This window comes from Lissotriton vulgaris, chromosome 2_1 (genome assembly GCF_964263255.1).
Source record: "Lissotriton vulgaris chromosome 2_1, aLisVul1.2, whole genome shotgun sequence".
Lineage (NCBI taxonomy): Eukaryota > Metazoa > Chordata > Amphibia > Caudata > Salamandridae > Lissotriton > Lissotriton vulgaris.
The window spans coordinates 1,947,493,885-1,947,518,110 of record NC_141687.1 but is presented as its reverse complement, the minus strand read 5'-3'; positions in this window follow the sequence as shown (position 1 = coordinate 1,947,518,110).

The following is a 24,226-nucleotide window of genomic DNA, read 5'->3' as shown; positions in this document are numbered from 1 at the left end:
CCCATGCTAGCCACTGGCTTTTGCAGGACTGACGTGCCTCCCACAGTCAGTGAAATGACATAAGAGACATGAGATGTGCTGTGCAATTGTGATTCTAGAAATGAGGGGAACCACTGTTTTTGGGATTGATTAGAGGAAAGTGATGAGGAAAGGGGTCAACCATGCTGCAGGAGCTGCTCAGGAGAAGTTGCCCAAAAATCTCCACAAGAGGGCTAAGCCCAGTTTGCATTAGGTTATTACTTAATCCCCTTTTGAGACGATCAACCTGCACTATTCCCAAAATAACAACGATTAAAAATGTTGTACCACTTGATGAGGCCTCTGAAAATTACATACAGAATTGTTTTTTGCACAGAAGTGAAGTAATGTTCTTTCTTAAGTAAACAATGTGGTTGGACTTTGCTTGCTTTATTGATTGATATTGGATGGTTTGTTGAGTTCTGAGTCACTAACTTCATACCACCTCCCTGAGTAAGACTTGGACTACATGACTTTGCTACCTGAGATTCATGTGTTAAAGGGGTATACTCGGGGCTCATTTGTGGATTTAGTAGTAAGGTTAAGCCTCAGAACACCAGTGGCAAAAGGCTCTGATTCTCACAGTCCGAGTCTAGTAAGGGAAATCTGCATTTTCTACGTGGTTACACTGTATTTTCCAACCTTTGCTGGACCCTATATTTCTGTGGCTTTAGAACTCTGTGCACTTTGACCTTGCTAACCAGTAGTATAGTGTATGTGATCCTATTTTAACCATGGTTAAATCTGTTTACCTCTGACTGACACATTAAACTTGCCTATATGTCCCTAGTACATTGTGTAAAAAGTGCACCTAGACTCTGTTAAATGCCACTAATGGACTGCAGCACCTATTATACCACCCATTATTGTGGCAGTGCACACATGGCCTTGGGCCTACCCCGTGTAGCCTAAAACCCATCAAAATAAACACTTTTCACAGGTAAAAACATGCCTTTTAAATATTAGTAAGTCGCCCCATGTGCGACATGAAGCCCACCGGTTAGGGTTCATGGTATATTAAAGTAGGACATGTAGGGAGGGCGTGGCTTGGGCGCCGATGGCGGTGGTCGCCTGAGAGCTCGGCTCCGGGACTGTGCCCGGAATTATCCTGTAAATCGGAGGCCGTGGGGCACCCTGACCCCCGCAAACTGTTGATCGGATCGACTGGGACCTGCCGGGGACTTCGGTGCAGCCCATACATGAGGTGACCCGACGGAAAATCGAAGTTTGTGGATCCGCGGAGTGCGACCCAACATGGTGCCCGGACCTCATTGTCCCCTTGGACGGGACCATTGAATTGGAGGAACATCGCTAGCCACAGCGTACCCTCCACCTTTTCGCTTCCCTGCGATATGAGGGGCTGGGTACAGTTCTGATTGGACTCAGGCAACAGGGAACGCGCCTGGAGGGTCGGATGCCCTCACTATAGTGGACCTCGGCACACGGACGCCTGGAGGCCCTGCCTGCGGTACTGCCCCCCTGGACCGCACCTGGCTGCATTTCCCCGATCGACCCACTCCCATGGGAGGCACTGCCCCTAGGCGCCACAAAGTCTCCGGTGGTGTTGGTGGCCCTCGCTCCGGGTCCTCATCAGCCAGGCGGGCCTGCCCGACCTGGCGCCAACTGTCTCCGCCTCCTCCTCAGTGCCCTCCGACGACTTGGTGGCGGCGCGGGCCGAAGCTGTGGAGGTCCAACAGGCCCTGGAGACGGAGATCGCCGACCCCCGACCCGAAGACCAATAACCGGGAGAGACATAGCCGAAGCCCGCACTTGGTGGCGCCTCTGGCTGGATCCACACAGCGTGATTCCTGCGACATGGGGAAACCAAGGGGAGCCAAGGGGACTACCCCAGCCGCATCGGATTCAGAGACCCCGGACAAAGAGGAACGTAAAGATCCGGAGAGTTCTGGTGGCGCACCACTGCAACAACAATTTGACCGTGTCTTGGAGGCGATTGCGACCACACGCTCAGCCCTCCAGCAGGACATTGCCCAGGTGGCGACGAGTCTGGGCCTCCTTAGGGCGGATCATGGCAAACTTTCGGATAGGGTCAAGGAAGTAGAAGGCTCGGTGAAAACTTTGGAGCCAGCGCAGCGCACCCTGGCCGCGACAATGAAGGATGCCCTATCCCGGATTACTGCTCTGGAGCAACGAGCGGAAGATGCGGAAGACCGTAACAGGCGCAACAACATTCGAGTGGTGGGCCTGCCGGAGAAGATTGAGGATGGTGACATGGTGGCCTACTTGGAAGCCTGGCTCCGAGACACAGTGGCTCCGGAGGGTCTATCCTCTTTCTACACCCTGGAGCGAGCACATAGAGTTCCAGCGAGGCCGCCGCAACAGGGCCGTGCCCCGCGACCGGTGGTAGCACGGTTATTGCACTTTCGGGACAGAGACCTCATCCTTAATGCCGCCAGACGTAATGGCCCATTCAAGGTGGAGAACAGCCAGGTGAACATCTTCCCGGACTACACCTATGAGACCCAACACAGGCGGTTCTCATTCTTGGCAGTCAAACGCGAGCTCCGGAGCGAGGGCATCCAATACTCGCTCCTATTTCCCGGGCGGCTCCGCATAATTGTCGATGACAAAACTCAATTCTTTGATACCCCGGAGGAGGTCTGTAACTGGCTTGAACTTTATAGAGCCGGGAAGGATGGCTTTGGCTCCTCATCTCAGCTAGTGGTGGAGCCGGGACAGCGACGGCGATCCAAGAGAATTCGGAGTCGCCGTGGCCGATCGGGAGGACCCTCAACTGCGGAGACATCGACGGAGCGGAAGGGAGTGTTGGAGGTGTTATCAGCGTTGTCTGGCTCACGGGACGGCACCATCGAAGAGGAAGCGGACCCTGGTGACGAGGGGGAACCAACGGACTCGGAGGAGTCGGTGACTGATAGCGTCCACACGCCGGTGATTACACCGAAATCGGTTGAGGACCTTCTGGATGGACAGGGTTGACGGGGTGAGCTGCAATCGTTTGGGTGGGGGCCCGGGGTGGGGGTGGCGGGTACCGACGATTGATCATGATTCCCGGGGAGGTGGGGGTGGGGTGCCTTGCTCGTGCCCTGAGGGTTACCAGTACTGTTTTGGGCTAGCTTTAGTCCTGGTAGCCAGAGTATCGAGGGCCCACTGCCAACGCCCAGCCCGCACTTGGCCCTTAAGGCCTTCCTGCGGTGGCGACCGCAGGATTAGTCGGGGACAGGGGTTTTTTTGAGGATATGGTTTGGATGGGAACTAGATGGTGCTATTTGGGTCCTGTTCTGGGGAGGGTGGGTAAGGGATTTGATCGAGTTGGGGTTGTTGAGTTTTGGTTGGGGAAAATGGCCGCCATCAGTGCTGGGTTGCTTGTTGTTCTTTCTTTGCTGGGACCCGGATGGGGAGACTTTACACGAACAATATGGGACAATGGCTGATGTTGCTAATGTGAAATGTATTACTTGGAATGTGCGTGGGCTTCACACCATGTCTAGACGTCACAAAGTACACGCTTATTTAGTGCGTAGAGGGGTACAAATGGCGCTGTTGCAGGAGACCCATCTGAACAAGGCGGAAGGGGCGGCGCTGCAGAGTAGGTGGAGAGGGCAGGTCTTTTGCACGTCGTACTCCGCGTATGCCAGGGGGGCGCTGATTTGGATGAGAGCTGGGGTTCCCTTCCAGGTCACGAAATCGGTGGTGGACCCGGAGGGGCGCTATGTGGCCATTTCGGGCACTCTGGGGGGGAGGGACCTGAACGTTTGCTGTGTTTACGCACCCAATATGGACCAAGTTGCCTTCTTTTCCAGGTTATCGGGCTCGTTGGCCCACTTCTTCTCCGGGCCCCTCTTGCTCGGTGGAGATTTCAACTCAGTAGTGGATGTGGAGACTGATCGATCGCATCCGCCTCTCCCTGACTCTCCGGTTCACCGTGTGGCTAAAGGTCGTGGGGACTGGCAGATGCACTGGGGTCTGACGGATATTTGGAGGGCGCAGCACCCTGCCGCGAGAGATTATTCCTACTTCTCGAGACTGCACGAGCTACACGTTAGACTAGACGGATTTCTTGGCTCGGCTGAACTGGTTTCAGCGGCGGTCCGGTCTGAGTATTTAACCAGGACCATCTCAGATCATAACCCCCTCCTGCTGGACCTTCGCTGGCTTCCTGGGGTGCCTGCGGTGCCCACCTGGAAGTTACGTCCCGAGATCCTTGAGGACGGTGTCTTCAAAACGGACCTAGGAGATAAGATCTCGGAATATTTCGCTTCCAACAGGGGCACTGCGAGCTCGAGGGCGCTAGAATGGGATGCTTTTAAGGTGGTGGTGAGGGGTTATTGCATCTCTAAAAAGGTAGGCATAAGACGGGTTATCCTTGACGACTTAGCTACTGCGGACCGGAAGCTTCGTGAGTTGGAGCTCCGCCGCCCCGGGCATCCTGAACTCCAGGAGAGCACGGTAGAGGCGAAGGAAGCGGTGGCGGCGGAGGTTGAACGGCTGCGCTGTTTCGACTACAAGGCCTATACGGTTAGGTCCCTTGCAGAGGGGGATAGGTCGAGCGCACTGCTAGCATGGCTGGCTAACCCCACGCGCCAGACCTCACTGACGACGTCCATGCGCATGGCAGACGGGACCGAAGTGCACACTCAGCCTGAGATCCTGAGCTGCTACCTACGCTACTACGAACGCTTGTATCGCAGTCGCTCTGCCAGAGACCCTGATTTGCTTGATGATTATCTACGACCCCTAGAGCTCCCGATGGTGGAGCCTGACGTGGCGAAAACCCTGGGGTCAGACATTGAACTGGGGGAGATCCGCAGTGCCATTAAAAAGATGGCGAGGAATAAGATCCCGGGCCTAGACGGCCTTCCTATTGAATTTTATGCATCTTATGTTGACCTCCTAGCACCAAGGTTATTGATAGTATACAGAGAGGCGAAGAGACTTGGCCGGCTCCCCGGCTCGATGTGCGAGGCCTTAGTGGTGCCCCTTCTCAAGCCGGGAAGGGACTCGTCCGATCCGGCGTCCTACCGTCCTTTATCAATGCTAACGGTCGACTATAAAATACTGAGCAGCATCTTGGCTTCGAGGCTGCTGGGTCACATGGGCTCTCTGGTACACGAAGACCAGGCTGGATTCATCCCCAAGCGAAACACGACCATGAACATCCGTAGGTTGTTCCGCTTGTTGGGAGAACCGCTCGTGGACTCCCCGTGCCCGGTGGTCCTATCGGTGGACTTAGAGAAGGCCTTTGACAGCCTCGAATGGGACTACCTGCGCACGGTGTTACTGCGATTCGGCCTCGGCGAGGGTTTCATCAGATGGACAACGGTCCTATACGCCTCGGCATCGGCCAGGGTTCGGGCAGGCCCGCTGGTTTCCTCACAATACCCGGTGGAGAGGGGCACGAGACAGGGTTGTTCGTTATCCCCGCTTCTCTTTGCGTTGGCGGTGGAGCCACTGGCTCTGCTACTCCGATCGGGAACCCATTATAATGGCCTGCGGACACCCTCGGGCCCACATTACATCTCGCTCTACGCTGATGACCTGTTGCTCTTCCTTGAGGACCCGGTTACTGCCCTGCAGGGGGCTGCGACGGCGCTCACGGCGTTTGGGGAGGTCTCGGGCCTTCGAGTGAACTGGGCTAAGACCTGTCTCTTCCCGGTTCGCAGAGGCACGCCTAGCCCTGTTGTCGGTGGAGAGATTAGATGGGAACCTGACTGCTTTAAATACCTGGGGGTGTACGTTTACCATGAACCAGCTGACCTCCTGGATGGGAATATTGCTCGCAGCACCCGAGCGCTACGGGGTAATATGGATTTCTGGGCGACGCTACCGCTCTCGGTGGCGGGGCGGATTGCTTTGCTCAAAATGGTGGCGCTCCCCCGGTTGCTGTATTATTTCCGAACGCTACCGATCTGGGTCCCGCCGGCTACATTTAGACTCTTACGGTCGATGATAGTCGGATTCCTCTGGGGCTCGGGCCGCCGAAGAGTGGCCCTCAAGACCCTGATGAGACCGAAAGACGAGGGTGGGCTTGCGGTACCGGACTTCGAAAAATACTACCTAGCGGCGCAACTACAGACCCTCACCCAGGAGATAGCCAGGGAATTCCGGGGCCCGGAGGACAGGAAGGGCACGGGGATGGCCAGACATGTTCTCTCCTTCATAGCGCTGCGACAGCGGCTGGCTTTACAGGACGTATCGATGGAGGAGAAGACCATTCGCCTGTGCTGGAACCGGATCCATGCCCGGGGCCAACTGCGAATACCGTATGCGCCCGAAATACCTTTGGGCATGCTGACGGCTCTGCCCCATGGCGGTGATTGGTCGCGGTTAGCGGACTGGGAAGACGCGGGCCTACAATTGGTAGGGGACCTCTATGAGGACGGGGCGCTTTTGCCCTTTCAGGAGCTCATTGACCGCTTCGAGGTTCCTCGCGGTGACTTTCTGTTGCACTCGGCCCTGGTCCGAGCGATCCAGGCACACTGGAAGCACGGGCAAGAGGAACCCCCTACATCTCCGGTGTGCCAATACGTCATGATGTCTGCGGGTACGGTAAAGGCGGTCACTTGCCTCTACGGCAGACTAATCAATGAGGGGCTGGCCCCCCTCACCACTTTGAGAACCCGTTGGGAGGAGGACATAGGTAAGGAGATCCCGGAGACGACCTGGTCCCAACTCATGCGACGAGCCTGGAAGGGCACGCGTCACGCCCGATTTCAACTGGTCCATTACTATATACTTCACAGGGCATATCTGACCCCGGCGAAAATCAAACAGTATTTTGCTACGGACACTGCGGACTGCCCCAGGTGCCAGGCGCCGGAGGCAGACCTCCTCCACATGTTGTGGTCCTGCCCGGGATTGTCCTTATACTGGACGGAAGTGGGGAAGACCCTGGAGGAGGTAACAGGGAGGTCACTATTGGTTGATGCGGCAGTGTGACTCCTCCACTGGTTTCCACATACCCCCAAAAACAAAATTACTAGCAAATTCATTGATTTGGGGCTTCTCCTTGCCAAACGAGAGGTGACCAGGAACTGGAAGGCACGGGTTGGTCCGACGGGAGGCCGATGGCACAGCGAACTCTTGAAATGGGCAGCGGGAGAAAGCACGCTGAGATATCAGTTAGCTAGGAGACAGCATAACGAGAAGGCGCAGGAGGCAGCGCTGGAAAGGGAGACATTGGTACAGGCCCTAAGGGATTATTGCGCCCCCAGCGACTCCGAAAGTGAGGAAGCAGCTCGCCCCGAGTCCCGATAGGCGATTACACCTTTTAGATCTGTTACTCTCCTCATGGGTCCTCTCACCAATCCTACTGCGGTTGTTGCCGTGCACTGATGACGGGGTGGGGCGGGGGTTAATTCGGTTTATAGTGTTTTGGGGGAGGGGTTTTCTTTTGGTTTTGTGGGCTTGTTTAGAAAAGCAGATGACGGACGGTGGATCATCCGAACCAGCTTCAACTTCCTGTTGAGCCCCCCTTGAATTATGCCGCCCAACCATTGGGCTATGGGCTGAATGGCTGTGTACATATTGCTGGGGGACGGAGGGTTACATTTCACTGACTTTGTTTGATTTATAATGCTGGTCAAGTATGTAACAATTTGCTAATTCCTGCAATAAAAATATATTTAAAAAAAAAATAAAAAATAAAGTAGGACATGTAGAAAACTAATATTTCCATGTCCCTACAGTGCCAAGGCTGTAAACGTTATTTTCCCTTTGACAGGCCTAACTGTCCTATGTAGAAATCCAGAGTACAGATTCAAGTACTAATACTGTATGCACCTAGAAAAATAACAACCACCGGGAGGCAAGACAACAAGTAGGATGGCGAACGGCCCGGATTTAAAGACTCCAGACAATCAGTGCAGCTCCAAAAGGGCCAAAGGGACATTCAGCGTAACCAAGGGGCACAGCGGAGGGGACGATGCTACGGCACTAGATTCGCAGGAACACATCCCCAGTACAGTGGAAGCACAAGATACCACTCTATCGAGGCGAGCAAAAAAGAAGCTGAGGAAACAATGGAAAAAAACAAAGATAAGAGGGAGACAACAGCAGTTGATGAAGAGTACAATCCCGCCCCCACATGGAAATACCAATCCACCTCAAGCTTACCCAATTTTCATTGCCAAAAACTGGAGCAAAAAGGAGCACCAGGCCTGTCATCGTCTGGTGGAAGAGCAACTACAACCGACTTCCCCGACCTCCCGCACAGGTATGGCCAAAAAACCCTTAACAAGGCCTGACCTTCCCACTGGCCACTATTCAGCAATCAGACTAAGCTCAGCAGTACGCAAGTCAAGCCCCCAAGCAGAGACGCCTACAACAGCGCTAGAACAGTTGCTTCCGTCCTCACTTCATCCAGAATCTGGACAAGAGTCTGACACCGGGATAAACCAAGGCCATAACAAGTGGTCCCAAGCAAGACAGCCTAGGATCAAATTAGGAAGGCAAAGCACAGGGTCAAGGCAGGCAGAGTGGCCCAAATCCATGGCCCACCAACAGCGGTCCCTGAGGTACTCCTCATCCCAAGGTTATCACAGCACTGGACAGCATGACATCTTGAAAAGGAATAATATACTCCACCTTTTTAAACATGTGGTCACTCTAGATTAAATACAAACAGGCGACATAGAACGGGTGAAATTTCTGAGTACGAAGGGGGACACACATGGGGACTCATCAGTGTTGGGATTAAACCACATAAAAATACAACAAGCCATCATGAACAACTCCACACAACTTGCAGAGTGGAGCATTGACGTTCAGATGGTGCCACATCCAAAATACCTGTAAGTCCTGGCACCAGACAACAGGGAAAAGGCTCCTTGGTCGATCCTGCAGGGGACACATAGTTTGGGTTGCTCAGGCATTACTCACACCATCATAAGGTTCCCAATGGACATCAGAATTTCGTGCCAAAACAATTATTGGAACATTAATGCAGGTCCCTTTTCTCCTATTCCATCAGGAATTCCAAATGGGGGGCACCAGCATCCCTAACGGCAGAAAATTCCAGCTAGCCAGGGGAGCGACAAGGCGAAGAGCAGCCCACAAACCGCAACTAACCATATTTTCCTGGAATATAGCAGGGATAAGAAAAATCAGCGGCAATGAAACTTTGAAGCAGTTTCAAAGGCGATATACTCTACCTCCAAGAGATGTGTGCCTCTCCCAGCACTCCACCGGTAGAGTACTACGAACATTTCATTCCAGCCATAAAAAGGAATTTATTTGGCCGACCAGTCGGCGGGCTATCAGTTTTTATAAAGCACAAGAGCGCCCTGGAAGCTACGGCAATTGATTTTAAAACACCTGGACTGCAAGCCCTACACATCAGAGGCCTGTACCTTAATTCATATCCAATGCCTCTCTTAATAATTAGCTGTTACATCAACCCGGCACAGCCTACCATGAAAGAGAAGCTGGAGGGACTGCAGGGGAAACTTGAAGACCTCCTGTTCAAATACAAAACACACCAGGTTATTCTAGCGGCGTATTTCAACCTGAGAGATCTGGACATAAACAAACTCCCTACCCTGAGATCCGGTAGGGCAGCCTCCCTGTCCAATTTCATTAGCAACCATAAACTGACCTCAACTTACGCACTGAAAAAGGCCCATTCAAACACATGGGATCCTCTCCACCTTCAGAGACATCTCAAGAATTGACTACATCATGGTCAGCGAGGCACTGGTGGCCAGACTAGATGACTTTGAAGTACAAGATAGGTTGGAAAGCGACCACAGGCCATTAAGAGCGGTCTTCCAGATGACAGTCCTGTCTGCTCTCTATCATCAAACCATCGGAGCATCAAGAGGGGATGAAAAATACAGCGCTCTCAGGAGGATCAAATGTTCAGACAAAACAGGCAACGCGCTACAAACCTGCCTCGAAGAAAAACAGGAAGGCTATTTGTCTTCGGCGCTCTCACCCATAAAGGCCTGGGAAGACATCGTGGAGGACCTACAAGCTAAGCTCAGGAATCCCCAGTCACATCCCCCCAGGCTTAATGGGCAACCAAGAAGGGGCAGGATAGGGTTAAACAAAGACATACAGGACCGCAAACGTCTCAAGCGCAAGGCCCTCGCAAACAAGAAAATAGGGGCGGCTTACCGGAAGGACCATCGGTTGCTTCATTGATGGCAGTACTAAGAAAGAAAATATGGGAACACAAAAACGCCCCCAGGGAAAGGGAATGGCTCAAAGCTTTCTCCCTGCTAAAACAGAAGAATCCAGCGCAGCTGTGGAGATACATAAACTAACTGAGCAGCAGAGAAATCTCAAGAGAGAACGGAGTAGCAGAAAAAGATTGGCTGATCTATGTCAAACAGCTTTACACAACTACCCCCGCATACAAAGATAGCTCAGATGGGGCCCCCGGAGGTGATGGCCCAGACTGGCAATCAGACATCACGCCAGAAGGCATGAAAGCCAGCCATTGCAACCGGTTTGAGGGTAAAAGATCACCGGCGGCCACACACAGTGTAGCAACAGCCCAGCTAAACCCTCAAATGATCATTAAGACCATCAAGAACATGAAGAAGGACTGGGGCCCTCGGCCAAACGAGATTCTAGCGCCGGTTTTCAAAAAGGCCCCCTACTTTTGGGCTGCAATATTAACTCCCCTGTACAACTACACTTTCCAGACAGCAAGACCGACTGATGCCTGGATGTGCTCCATCTTGGTCCCTAGCTTTAAAAAAACAGACCACATTAAGCCATCAAATTATAGGCTTATTGCCCTACAAGACCTTGAGGCCACAGCCTACGTCCGCCTGCTACTAAAGGACCTGGAGGAGTGGGTGGAGACAGCAGTGATAGATACAATTTTTAGGCAGCTTTCCAATGGGAACTACATAATGTTGAATGATCACAGCTGTTGTGGAATGATGGCCAGGAATTGCCTATCTCGTAAGTGTGTCAGCCAGGGTCACTTGTTGTATGCAAATATTGTTTCCTAAAGCTAAGACAGACGGGGAGTAGCCGCTATGGCCTTCATTGAACATTTCTTCTATTCAAATTGATACTTTAAGCAGAATGAAAGCCATTCTTTTACAAAAACTGTCCCACTGACCTTGTCCAAAAAACTGGCTTCAGGTCTCATGCATTAACAATGTATAATGTATTGGCACTGACCCATCTATCTGCACAGGCTACCCGGATGAACCACCCCCCAATATTCTGTTGCTTTATGGATTACAGCACAGCATTCAACAAAGTTGTTTGCAGAAGATTATGTTGGAAGTTAGAAAACTGGGGAATTCCTCCAAACCTACTGAAGGCAATAAGATCGCTCAATGAGGATACCTGGGTAAGAGTCAAAACCAGCACCAGCACAGTGTCCTTGATAATAATTACAGAGAACATACTGTAGCAAGGGTGTGTGCTGGCACCCATTTTGTTTAACCTATACACGGCGGATCTGGGGCACGCCCTAAAAGGAGCCTGCCTAGTGGCACCAAGACTAGTTAACTTGAGGTTGCCTGTGCTTCAATACGCCGATGATACCGCCATAATGGACCACACAAAGGTTAGTCTACAAAGAGCCCTAACCGCATTAAATCATTTCAACAAAATCAATAACCTGACAGTAAACCAAGTAAAGACCAAGGTCGTCATCTTCGGGACCTACCACTAGAAAAAGAAAGCGCAATGACAAATGAGCAACTTACATATTAACACAGCAGAGTCATACAACTACCTGGGGGTCTGGCTGACGGAACGGGCAAACGCGAAGGCCCACTTGAAACACCAGAGTACTAAGGCCAACATGGTGATACATCTACTCAAGCAATTAAACCACCACCTGATCAGCCCGACTGCCGTCCCAATACTGAAAGTTTTAGAAGCGAAACTTCTACCAGTAATCAGTTATGGCCAGCTTGTTTTCCCCGGGTCACAGCACGCTAGGTTAAATTTAATACAATCTAAAGCTTATAAAATGGTGCTCCATATTCCGAGGTCAGCAAGGAATGCAAGGCTAAGTCTGGAATTAGGCTTGGCAAGGCACGATTTGATGTGCCAGGGGGACTTTATAAAACTTTATCTCAGGATTTTAAGGGCCCCAGTGAATTCATTAAAACACCAACTGAGATCCAGCGTTGAAGAGCCACGCACGATCTGGCACATCGCCCTGCATAAAGCAATCAAGGCATTGAACATAGTGGAAGAGAGTATATCGAGGCCGGAAATTTCAATGATCACCTGGAAAAGAGCTAGAAAGTGGGCGAAATTTTATTCGAACTCAATTACAAATCCCTCCGCTCAAGTCCACACCTAGATCAGCTGAATAGCTCCTACATGGTAGGCAAAGTCCAGGTTTACCTAAGTGAGCTCTCACTCCATCAACCCGAAGTAAAATACTGTTCATGAGATTAATCACTCTAGGAATTGCTGACTTCAATACGGTATCGGCCCGAAGGGGAGATGCCACAAATTGCAGACTTTGCCCATATAAGAAGGAATCGAGGCTGCATCTCTTATGCTGCTGCCCGAATCTCATTGACGATCGAAGAAGACTACTGTGCCCAATCTGCAACATCTATGGAATAAATCCTGTAGCGAAGAGTCAGCAATGTGCTTTTCCACGTCTAACACAATGACCCTAGCAAGACTGGGGAAATTGATCTACAGCATCAGGCTCGCCTTAAAAAAAGCAAATGAACGAAACAAAAATCTGGAGCAATGTATCACAAACCCAAGGAACGACGTCGAGGTGGCCTCATAACAGCATTGAATCTTCTCCGTACTTCTAGCATCCCCTCCAGGACAGGGCCATACAGGAATACGTACCCATGGTCAATGGACATCTGAAACAGTTGTGCAATGTTATCCATCCCCATAGAACAATGTGGGCTTTCATTTCGCCATGAAGCCCCACCTCCGCATCCACAAACCCTGGGGAAGATTGATTGTGGTGGAACTGGGGCGGCAAACTTCTTTTATAAAAAAAATGTAAATAATTCAAATGTTTTTTTATACTCACGGTTTTAGCTGTAACATGATGACTGCTTTTACTGTAATAATTGTAATTAATTGTACAGTTAACAATAAATACAAATACAAACAGAAAAATAATAAAACAGCACATTTTTTATAGTTATAGAAAATCCAATTTACGGATGAAGTTGGATTTTTAATAACTATTAAGGAAACAAAACTTTTAGAAAGGTACCTTTGTAGTGTAGTTCCTATATTCCCAATAGGCTCTGTGCATTGGAATAATATATCCTATAGATATGACGTAGGACTTAAGTCGACTAGGTCTCTATCAAATATATTAGACTTAATTGTGAGTGCCAGCTAGCTCAGAGGTCACTAGAAACTTTCTTGAATACACAAGAAGGGATTCGTTTCTGACAACCGCATAAACATGACAACTTTGTTTTCCCAAGATAAAACTGATCTTCAGAGTCGTGGAAACAATAGATAGATAATTTACTCAGTCAATCGTGCATGCTTCGTTCCATCAGAGGTGCAGAGAAATAGAGAGACGGGCGTTTTCAATAAAACTATTTATTGAACAGTCTTCTTTCTCATGTAGAAGAAATGAACTGCTACAATAGTAATACTGGCTGTAAAGTATAATGCGTACAGCAAGAAGAGTATTATGAAATAATACTGTAAAAGCGTTGTATGGTTTCTAAGCCATAAAATACATACATAAATAACAAAGACTAAAAGTACTCAACTGGTGTTTCTAAAATACGCCTACCCCGATGTACCTAAGCTAAGTCTAGTACGAGGGAAGAAGTAAGTATGTGTTTAGTTTCTTTGCCAAGAATCTATCCAAGATTTCTCTTAGGGTCTAATCAGCTCCGTATCTTGGTTTAGAATGAAGGAGGTCTGGTATCTCTGTCTCCGGACTCGATTTCCTAACACCCCGCAAGAGAAAGGCAGCCTCTCTGTCAGTGCGTCAGATGGAGGGTCGGCTTCCTTCGGCACTTGCTGTAGCGAGGTGCGTCGGGCAAGTAGATAGTCGAACTGCTCCAAACCACTGTGTGTTTGGTAGGGCAAGTGTAGGCATATTTATAATTTGAAGATGCCTGGATTGACGTAAGGTCGAACATAATAATAACGTCACCAAAGAACGGTAGTTCTTTGAAAACGCCATGGTTTCTAGGACAAATCAATATTCAAGAAAGGGGATGTCCCTGACTGCTGTAGCCGAGTTTTCAAAGAAATCATTGTGGCTTTTTGGAAATATTGGAAGTAGCCATGTCGTATTTTTACTGGATGGGTTATGTCTAAATATGGGAATGATTTCTATGCTTATATAAGGGTAATGTGAATTATACCTATATGAGGGCATGAATCGGAAAAATTGCACTAGGGTCCTAAACCGCTATACAACACCTTTTCGTTATCTGAAATCCCTGGAGGCTAAATTGCACTGGCTTCTCTACGGCTCCTACAAGGCAGTGATTATCCTTGAGTAGGTGTGTAACCAGTATCAAATTCCTCCTAGGTTCAAATAATAGGTTGATCTTAATGGCCAGAGATGACTCCTCTCATAATATGCAGGGTGGCAGCTATAGTTTTCCTTTTCAGAACACTGTATCAAATCCTGCTTGAAAGTTCTGTTATGCCACATGTAACACTTGGGGATCATTTGAAAGAGAGATAAGAGGATGCCAAGACAATTCTTGTGAGTCTACCATATGGTTACTGAAGGACTCAGCTTTTATTCTACCATCTGTATCTGTCTATCGGTTTGTTGTGAGTACAGTAATTGCAAAGTAATACAAATGGAGGCCAGGGAGTATTTAAAGAACCACAAGTACCAACTCTCTGCTCACAAGTATGAACCGGCACACAAAAAGTACTCGCAAGTCATCAAATGGTATCGACTTGTAACATTGGTCTCTCTCTCCCTCTCGCTCTCTCTCTCTCAGACTAAACATATTTTTATTAGGACCTGAACCCTCATCCACCCTCACATGGCATACTTTATCACAGGATTCCTCCTTGTTGGTCCTGGCCCCTTTTTCAGGGTTATCTCCAAACCTTTTGCCTTTCACCTCCTATTTTTTCTGACCTGTTTTTGTTGGGTTTAGGACTCTGGGCACCCTATCACAGCTGACCAGTGCTAAAGTGCATATGCTCTCAGTCTGAATTGTATTGGTGTTTGGTTTATCCATGATATGCATATCTGATTTAGTAGTAAGTCCTTAGTAAAGTGTACCAGGTTATGTTATGTTATATTATGTTAAATTATGTTAAATGAATTTATAAAAGCGTAGCGGTTACCCAAAGGTGTCCTGGCACTAGCTCAACAACAATGGACAGAAGAAAGGACTATGACAATGCTGGGCCTAACTATTAAACAGCCATGTTTTCAGAACCTTCCAGAAAGTAATCAGGTTTTGGGGAGGAATGGATATGACAAGGAAGTAGATTCTAGGAATTGCTGTGCAGGTAATAAAGCTTCTGCCGTCCCAATTGGTTCTTTTAAATGTGGGTACCCGCCAGGGCCTTGGCTCCCAAAGAGCTAAGTGTTCTGTTGGGAATGTACCATTTCAATCTCTACCTGAGATGAAGTGGGCCACTGTCATGTAACGCCTTAAAAGCCGTACAGAGGGCCTTGAATTTATTCTGATGACTTATCAGGAGCCAATGTATCTTTCTGATTAAATTTGTTACCGGTTTAAATTTAGGTATGCCTGACAAAAGTCTGGCTGCAGCATTTTGAAGCAATTGTAGTTTGTTACAGTGTTGCTGCTTCATATTGAGATATAGTTCATTGCAATAATCTATCTTAGACAAAATAAGGGAATCATCCTCAGTATGAGGAAAGTAGAGGCCGTCACTGCGTTTACCTGATCACCAAAGGTGAGTTTATTGTCCATTAGGACACCCGGGTTTTTTGCTTTTTGGACCGAAATCGGCAAGGACCCTAATTCATCTGGCTGCGAGGTTGGAGACCAGAAGCGAGTGTTATTTCCAAAGATAATTACTTCAGTTTTTTCAGAATTTAACTTTAAACAGTTGTTACTTATCCATGCGCTTACTGCCAGCATTTAGTTATGACATTTTTGGCCTGTTTCTATTTCCTGGTTTGATGATAGAGACTCAACCAGTTATCTGTCATCGGCTTAAGATGTTATGGCAAAACAAAAAGATCTGGTTAATTGTGCCAATGATGACACATATACATTAAACAGATTGGGACTGGGCAAAGGCCATGAGGGACCCCGCTTAGAAAGACAAAAAGGCTTAGAGACAAAGGAGTCCAAAGCTACTGAATGCTTCTTCTCAGAAAGAAAAGCTGTCCCTTGAACTCCTATCTTGGCCAAACGGTCGATCGGAAGATCATGATGGACCGTATAAAATGTAGCAGAGAAGTCTATCAAGACTCAGGCTCCAACACTCATTACTCAGTGTCAGAGAACGCTCAGGCTGCTCTTTCATGGGCACCATAATGTTGCCTTTTGCCAATCTTGGATCCTCTGGTGCACTGCACTTCTGTTGGAGCAAAGGAAAAGCCAAAAACTCAGGCCAAGGGGCTCAAGGGACCGCACACTGTCAGAGGTTACCAGCACATGACAGGTAGAAAACTCAAGCCTCAACTCTTTCGCTCTTTTGCACTGAAACTCTGGTTCTGTGGCAAAACCATATCCTCCTTCTTCTCTGATGTTCAACGCCTTCTGATGAAGCAAGCACATTACTTTGAAGATACCATTGATGGCGTGCTGGCGATCATTATCCAACCTAGCTACTCTCTGGGTGCTGAGACTGTAGCTGTCGTTCTGCAGGTCATGCCTCGATCCCGCAGAACCTAGTGACGTAGAAATGTGACACAGGTGTTAGTTTCCTTCAATTTAGTTCAAAAACAGTTCATTTAACAAAGGGACTGCAAACAGGTGGCCTGCAATCTTCAAAGGAGTGGCCATACTCCATGGGACTATTGTGACCTAAAATACGCTGTCATTCTCATAGAATACAAAGACAAAGGCAATAAGCAAAACAGTGCCTCTAATCTCTTCAATTGGGTTTCCATGTGAGAGCATATCCTCTACCATCTAAGGGTAGATAACTACATGAGAATTCTATCTAAATGGATGGCCTCACACATAGTGGCATCGTCTAATGGGGTAAACACATTTTTTCGCTCAATGATTACATATAGATGTTCCTAAATTCCTTTTCTAAAACATCTCAAAAGAGAAATTGCATAATACAGATTATCAGGGACATGTAGATACCTCCCTTTTAATAACTGTGCATCAGGTGCACTATGCAATACAAAGGCTAATGATCAAGATGTGGAAACAAAAGACAAGAACTAGAGAGTCCTGGTATTTCCATGATTTGGGAACACATCTGATCCCACCGAAAAATTAAAGAAGCAGGAACAAAAGGGTAAAAATCCAAATTAAAAAAGTCATTGAAAATTTGTCATGTTCAAAAAAATAAATGTAAGGTATCTCCTATTGAGGTGGAAAAACTTGTCTTACTATAGTATTGAGTCAGTTATCCAGTCCATCACTACCCTGACAGTCAGACTGGAAAACATCGAAGTAGGCCTAAAGAAAATTCTTAAAAACCAGTCTGGTCATACAAAAGAGAATTATACATAATATAGGGGTCTCTGGTTCATTACTGCAGTCTGGAAGTGTGAACCTGAACAATACACCAACAATAATAAAAGCTGACCGGCGAAAGGAATACGGAAAAGAGAAATGGGACTAGGACGCAGCTAAAATCCTCAATAACTAGGCACGATGGGACATCGGTCAGGGGAGGAAAAGAAAAATCTATAGGAAAAACAAAAAATTACTTGGGTGATAGTCAAGCATGTGACACAATACCAAGAGTATGGGTGATACACGAAAATCAAAAATAGTTCACAAATGTTAGCTCTACCGGCCGCTAAACCATATACGGTAACCTCAGCTAATGTTCCAGTTCCTTCTTCAGGGAAAAATGAAACCTTTTTTCCTTTATGGTACAAAGCCATACACTACTTAGGAAGCAGAACAAAACTGAGTAATGTAATACAGAAATTAGGTCACCATGTGCAAGAGTCACAGATCTATAATTTATCCTTTCGTCCAATCAAGATACATAAATCTAGGGCTGCCTGTTCCTTAAGGGAAGGGGGCAGTAACGTGACAAACGGCAGGTAACACACTTTGATCCTGTATAGCTCTTTTATTTTACTTCAATACTATTATGGCCAAATAGGACATACACTGGTGAAGTGGTGTCTATCTTGTTCACAACATGCAAATAGCATATCTGTGAAATTTAGTATCAGAGCAAATTTACCCAACTGTCGTGCAGCGATATCCATCATCATGTATATCCCTTTACAACACAGGTAAACTTGTAATAGTATCAAAAGCAGCAACATAAAACAAAAACATGCAAAAAAATTATAAAAACGCACATGTCAAGCCATCAGATATACTTGCTGTATATCAAGCACAAAAAGCATAAACAAAACAATAGCATATATAAATGAGCGGTGACGCACAACACCATGTTATGTACTTTATGCACTGTGAACCTGCAGCCCAAAAACCCAATATTCGGGCCTGCTTAATTTGTCAGGTTTAAAATCCTCACCCTCCTTTTGACAGCAGATCAGCAGTTAGTGGAGATTTAGCTGTCAAATACAACTTACTGTGTCTCTTCTGACACACAGGACCAGCAAGAACAATTCATAAAAGGATAAAATGCAAAAATATGTAAAATGCACAAACATTTATTTTCAAAGAAGTCATAATAAAAAAACCACACCTGTTTTCAACATACTGCTGACACTGCACATAACACACAAAATATCAACTGTAACCAACCATCTTTTGAAAACATGCTAAACCACCTTAATTCTGACTTTCAAAAATAAAATTCTTTCACAGACACTCTGCGTGTCCCGTGCGCCAACCACCTTTGAGGCCCTGCTTTTCCAAGCAATGATTTCTCCATCTGTTTACACTTACTTCTAAAACCCACCTTAATGACCTTAAGGTCAAAATCTGCCTTGCGGGCTCCCCAGCCCTCTACCTCTTCCTTACTTTGAGGCTGACAAAGACAAAAAACCTTCCCAACTCTTTCTAACCTGCAATAATCAACCCTATTTAAAAACACATGATATATATAAGCGCTGCGAGGCCCCAGGGCGGTTATGCGCTATACAAATGCAATTTTTCATTTCATATATTACTCCTTTTAGGGGCTACAATTTATTCATTCTTAGATTACTAAAACGTTTACTGTGAATAATTTGCAGAACATAATAACATAACATACCAAATGTTTGCTACTACCCTATGCATTGGTACTCATTTCAGCAACCTTAAATAGATGAACGTCTCAGTAGGTCCAGAGCTAGAGTTAAAACCTTCAACCCTGATATTAAACTCAAACCTCTGCACCAGGCACATTGGCTCACTGAGCCATCCAAAGCAACCCCAAATGGGAACAACCTGCAAATTTGTATTAGACCTAAATGTATGCATTTACTGAAGTCTAAAGCACTTTAAAGCTATTATAAATGGCATGAATGCTGATTGAATGGTCTATTTTACCCAAATTCGATTTTGATATTAGGGACACTTAAAAATAAATACCCTATAATTGTGTTACATATTAATCATCCTCAGAATGTTCTTTACAAATTGCAGAGATTGGACATTAGACATATCCCATGTAAATCCTTAGAAAAATAAGTTTTTTACGCCTGCCCTAAGTAAAATTCCATATGCTAGTGTCCTCATTATGCAGGACAGCACAACTTACATTAAATTATAATTCTAGGAGGTCACAGTATGAGCATTAAGCTTCATGAATGGTAAAAAATGAATTTTGTAGCACTTATTTTTAATAATTATTTTTCATAATTGATAATTATTTTTATTAAACCCAATCATGTTTGATAATACCACATATAAAAGCAAGCTGCATCTCTTGCCTATCATTTTAAGATGCATTCATTTATAAGCCTAAGCACAGAAGCCTAACTTGAAACATGACAAAATTTGGCGCCACATTTTTTCTTTCTAAAAGGGACAATTTTTATTTAGCAACAGACCCAAGAATATGCTTACAAAAATGCTTAAAGAGGGGAAAACCCGTAATTGAAATGTCTTCCTGCAATACAAAATAATGAACCTTAGTTTTGGAACCTTTTGAAAACAACATTCTGAAATGCAAAGATTCACCCGTGTTTAACTGAGGGCAAAGTCCTGGCTGGCTGAGTAAATACTCCTGTTTATTTAGCTTGTCTCTCAGGGTTTGTAACATGAGCACGGTGACAGTCTTTTTCAAACGAAGACACATAAATGCATGTTCTATAATATGCGTATGATTCAGCAAAAATGTGCTTCAGCTGAAGTGTTTGCCTGAAAATTTCTAATACAATGTATGTAAGTAAAAAATGCTATAAGTTTGTTTTTCTACAAAACACACCATTCGTTTTTGGGGGCCTTTTTTATTCCTAGTTAATGTGAATGGGAATTGTATTTTTTTTAAGCATTTAGACATTTTACTTAATAGACTGAAAACATAAAAAACCCACAAACACACATTTGAGCTCATTTCAGACATAAACAGAAAGGGGTCAAACACTCAGGACACACAATACGGCACGCTTTAGCCATGCATTTCGTGAATAGCGCCATCGCTATTCACTTACAGAAGTTTGCACTAATGGGAAAACCACATAGACATTTAAACACACATTTAACCCACAAATCAATACTCAGGACAGAAACAAAGGACAGCCCACAGACTGTACTTGAACCAAACCATTTGCAAATACTAGTTGTAAGTCATATTTACAAGAAACGCTTCTCAATAATGTTCCAAAAGACTGCAAAAACAGATTGCTGCATATCCAAGAAGCCAAAACACACTCAATTCACTAGCTTTGGCTGGCAGAACACCGAAAAATTGCTCTGCATATCTTCATTTATAAAATTGCGCAGAACAAAGGATCCTTGTTTTGTATTATTTCATATTTTAATTCCCTGGGGATACAAAATCACCAAGTAAGAAAAATGTTTTTAAATCTAAACCTATTTAGATATTCCCTCTAGGGGAGCTGGCTAATTTACTTCACATCACACTATGGTACCTTTCAAAAAAGAAACACATTCTTCAATGCGAGCTTGAAAACAGGCATGCCAAAAATACTTACAGAATTATGCAAATATTATAATCAAAGTAGTGCTTAATGTACTTTTCGTACGTGCACCGTTCAACAAAATCAGATAGAGAAAAATATCCTCATTACCTGCCTACACAAATTGCAATTTACATATCAAATCCATGCATATCTAAGTTAGCCAACAAAAATTCCAAAATTACAAAGCTACAGTAAGCGTTACTAAACTACCTTACTCTTACCAATCAAAAGGTTGTCCAAATTCTAACTGCCAAGTTCTAAATGACCTAACGGTCTTTTTTTTAAAATACTCACGCCAAAAAGGTTCTCAGTCAGGAGTGACATCATGTGGAGGATCAAAATCAGGAAGATCAGAAATATACTGGGATGCAGAGACAAAGAATCCCCAGAATCTCCGTGCACAGAGTAGTAGAGTCCCGTCCTGTCCTCCTCAGTAGATTTCAGTCTCCTGACAAGATCACTCCCTCAGAAAGTCACTTCTCTGATGAAGCCCACGTTGGCTGCGCCATTTGAAGAAACGAAATCTTCATTCTCAGGGGTCTCACTAATACTGGATAACAAAGAAGTTGGCACAGAAGCTGAAATATGAAAAGACATCTTTATTAAACTTAAATAAGTGAGACTACGTCACACAGAAGCCTTAGCAACTGAATGAGGCAGTCTGAGGAGTACAGAAAACTGAGTCCTTATATATGCTTAGGGTTACAAAACTCAGCATAAAAGTAATGGGAAGTCCTAGCTTTTGCAAGCATGCAAAATTTCTAACATGGACATGCAAGATCTGCCAAATATTAGCCAATAGGAAAACATTTTCAAACAAAGTATCACATGACAGAAACCTCAGTTTGCAATAACCCAACCCAAAGTAAATTATTAAGAATGTCCCAAATCCAATCTCCACAAGCCGGACAAACCCATAATTGAAAGCACAATGCATGTAATGAAGAAACATCGGAAGGAAACAATGACAGATAACGAGCAAGATAAGGCATGTGTAGAGAAGCTAAAAGTTATTGATGTCCTGAACTTTGACTGGCAATCTCAGATAACAATCAACCAAGGAAATTGGCTTAGCGAGGTCAGTTTCAGATAAAGGGGTCAGTTCCTTACAATGCACCTTAGAGTCAAGAAAAGGCTTAGTTAATAAGTGCATGAACAACGAAGCCCATGCAACTTTGTTCGTTTGGTTACCTCCACGGGCCCACGTGATGGCAACACAAAATGGAGGCACGGACAAAATGCAACCCATATTCGGGACAAAGTCTCTGAATACGTAATGAACTCGCTAGTTAACATGACGATTTCACTCCATATTAGCCGTACTTACTAGATACGGTACAACATCACCAAAATCGTGATGGAACCATAACCTCACAGGACAAGACAGAAATTACAGAACCTCAGAGTGTTCATGGCCCGTTCAACTAACATTGCCAGGAAGAGAAGCCATGAAATGGGTACCCAAGGGGTGCCCATGCCCTGTAAATCAAATGCTACTAGTGGGCATACAGCACTGATTGTGCTACCCACATACGTAGCACTGAAAACATGTCTCAGACCTGCCACTGCAGTGTCTGTGTGTGCAATTTTAAACTGCCATTTTGACCTGGAAAGTGCACACACTTTCCAGGCCCAATCCTTCCATATTTCTACATGAAGGTCACCCCTAAGGTGGTCCCCAGGCAGCCTCACTGGCAGGGTGCAGTGTATTTAAAAAATAGGACATGTACTGTTGTGTTTTATGCTGTGTTTTACATGTCCTAAAAGTGAAATACTTCTAATTTTGTTTTTCACTATTGCCAGGACTATCTCCACCATTGGCCGTGGCGGCCGTTAATTTTAGGAGGGAGGTGGGAAGACCGGACACACATGCACACATACACACTCACAGCCATGCATTCACATGCACGCACATACACACACAAATGTATCCATTCACAGCTCTCATTACCAAACATTCATACATACACACAAGCACCAAACATTAGTAAAAAAAAACACACTTACCTGCCGCTCTTCCTTGGAGGTATTAAGAGGCTTGGGACTGCTGTCTTCCCTCATTGGCTGACCAATGCATCGCCAAATGCTCCTGTCGGTCATACTGACCCCCTTCACCTAGGACACAATCCAACTTACCTGTGGAGGCCCACAAGCATCCTCACTCAGCTCCACCCTGTTCTACCTTACATGACCTCCACTCACCAACATCCTCCTTGCCCATGAAATCAACATCATAGCCTATGTAGATGACACAGACGCCACACTCTCTCTCTCTGACAAGACACCAAAGACTTTGACCAATTTCGCTGTCTGCATGACCAAAGTCACCCGATGGATAAAAACCAGCTACCTCAACAAGATGGAAGTAGTCATCTTTGACAAAGTCACCTTGGTCTGGTACTTCACCTGGTGGCCTGTCGAACTCAGACCCACACCTCTTCTGCCAATCGATGCAAAGAACCCAGGAATAGTAATTGACAACCAAATTCCATTGACTGGCCAAGTGAATGCAATCTTCATTTCTTGCTTCCACACACTAAAGATGCTCAAGAAGATCCTTAAATGGCTACTGAAGCCCACATCACCTACAAGCTGGACTAGAGCAACGCATCTATGCCAGAATCAACACTCAACTGACCAGAAGACTCCAGACCATACAAAACTCAGTGGCCAGGCTCACCCTCAGCTTCCCACCCAGCACTCACATCACCTGCACCTCAAAGAGCTCCGCTGGCTCCCAAATGACAAATGAGCACTTTTCAAATTTCTCACACACACACAAATAAATTATATAGCCGCCACATTCTTCAACAAGCACATAAACTTCCTACCAGATTCCTCCTCTCAGCTGGACTCCTACTTGGACCCACTATCCACAAAATCTGAACCAGATCCAGCAGTCATGCCTTTTCCTACCACACTCCCACAGCCTGCATCATCCAGCACATCAGAGCCACCAAGTCAGTTACAGAATTCAGCAAGAAACTGACTAACTGACTCTTAAAGCCCTGGCCTTAGCTCTAGCCATTCAGCTCCAGTTTCAGCGCCAGGGGGACCCTACCGGGTGAGTTGTGTCCTAGACAAAGCACATAA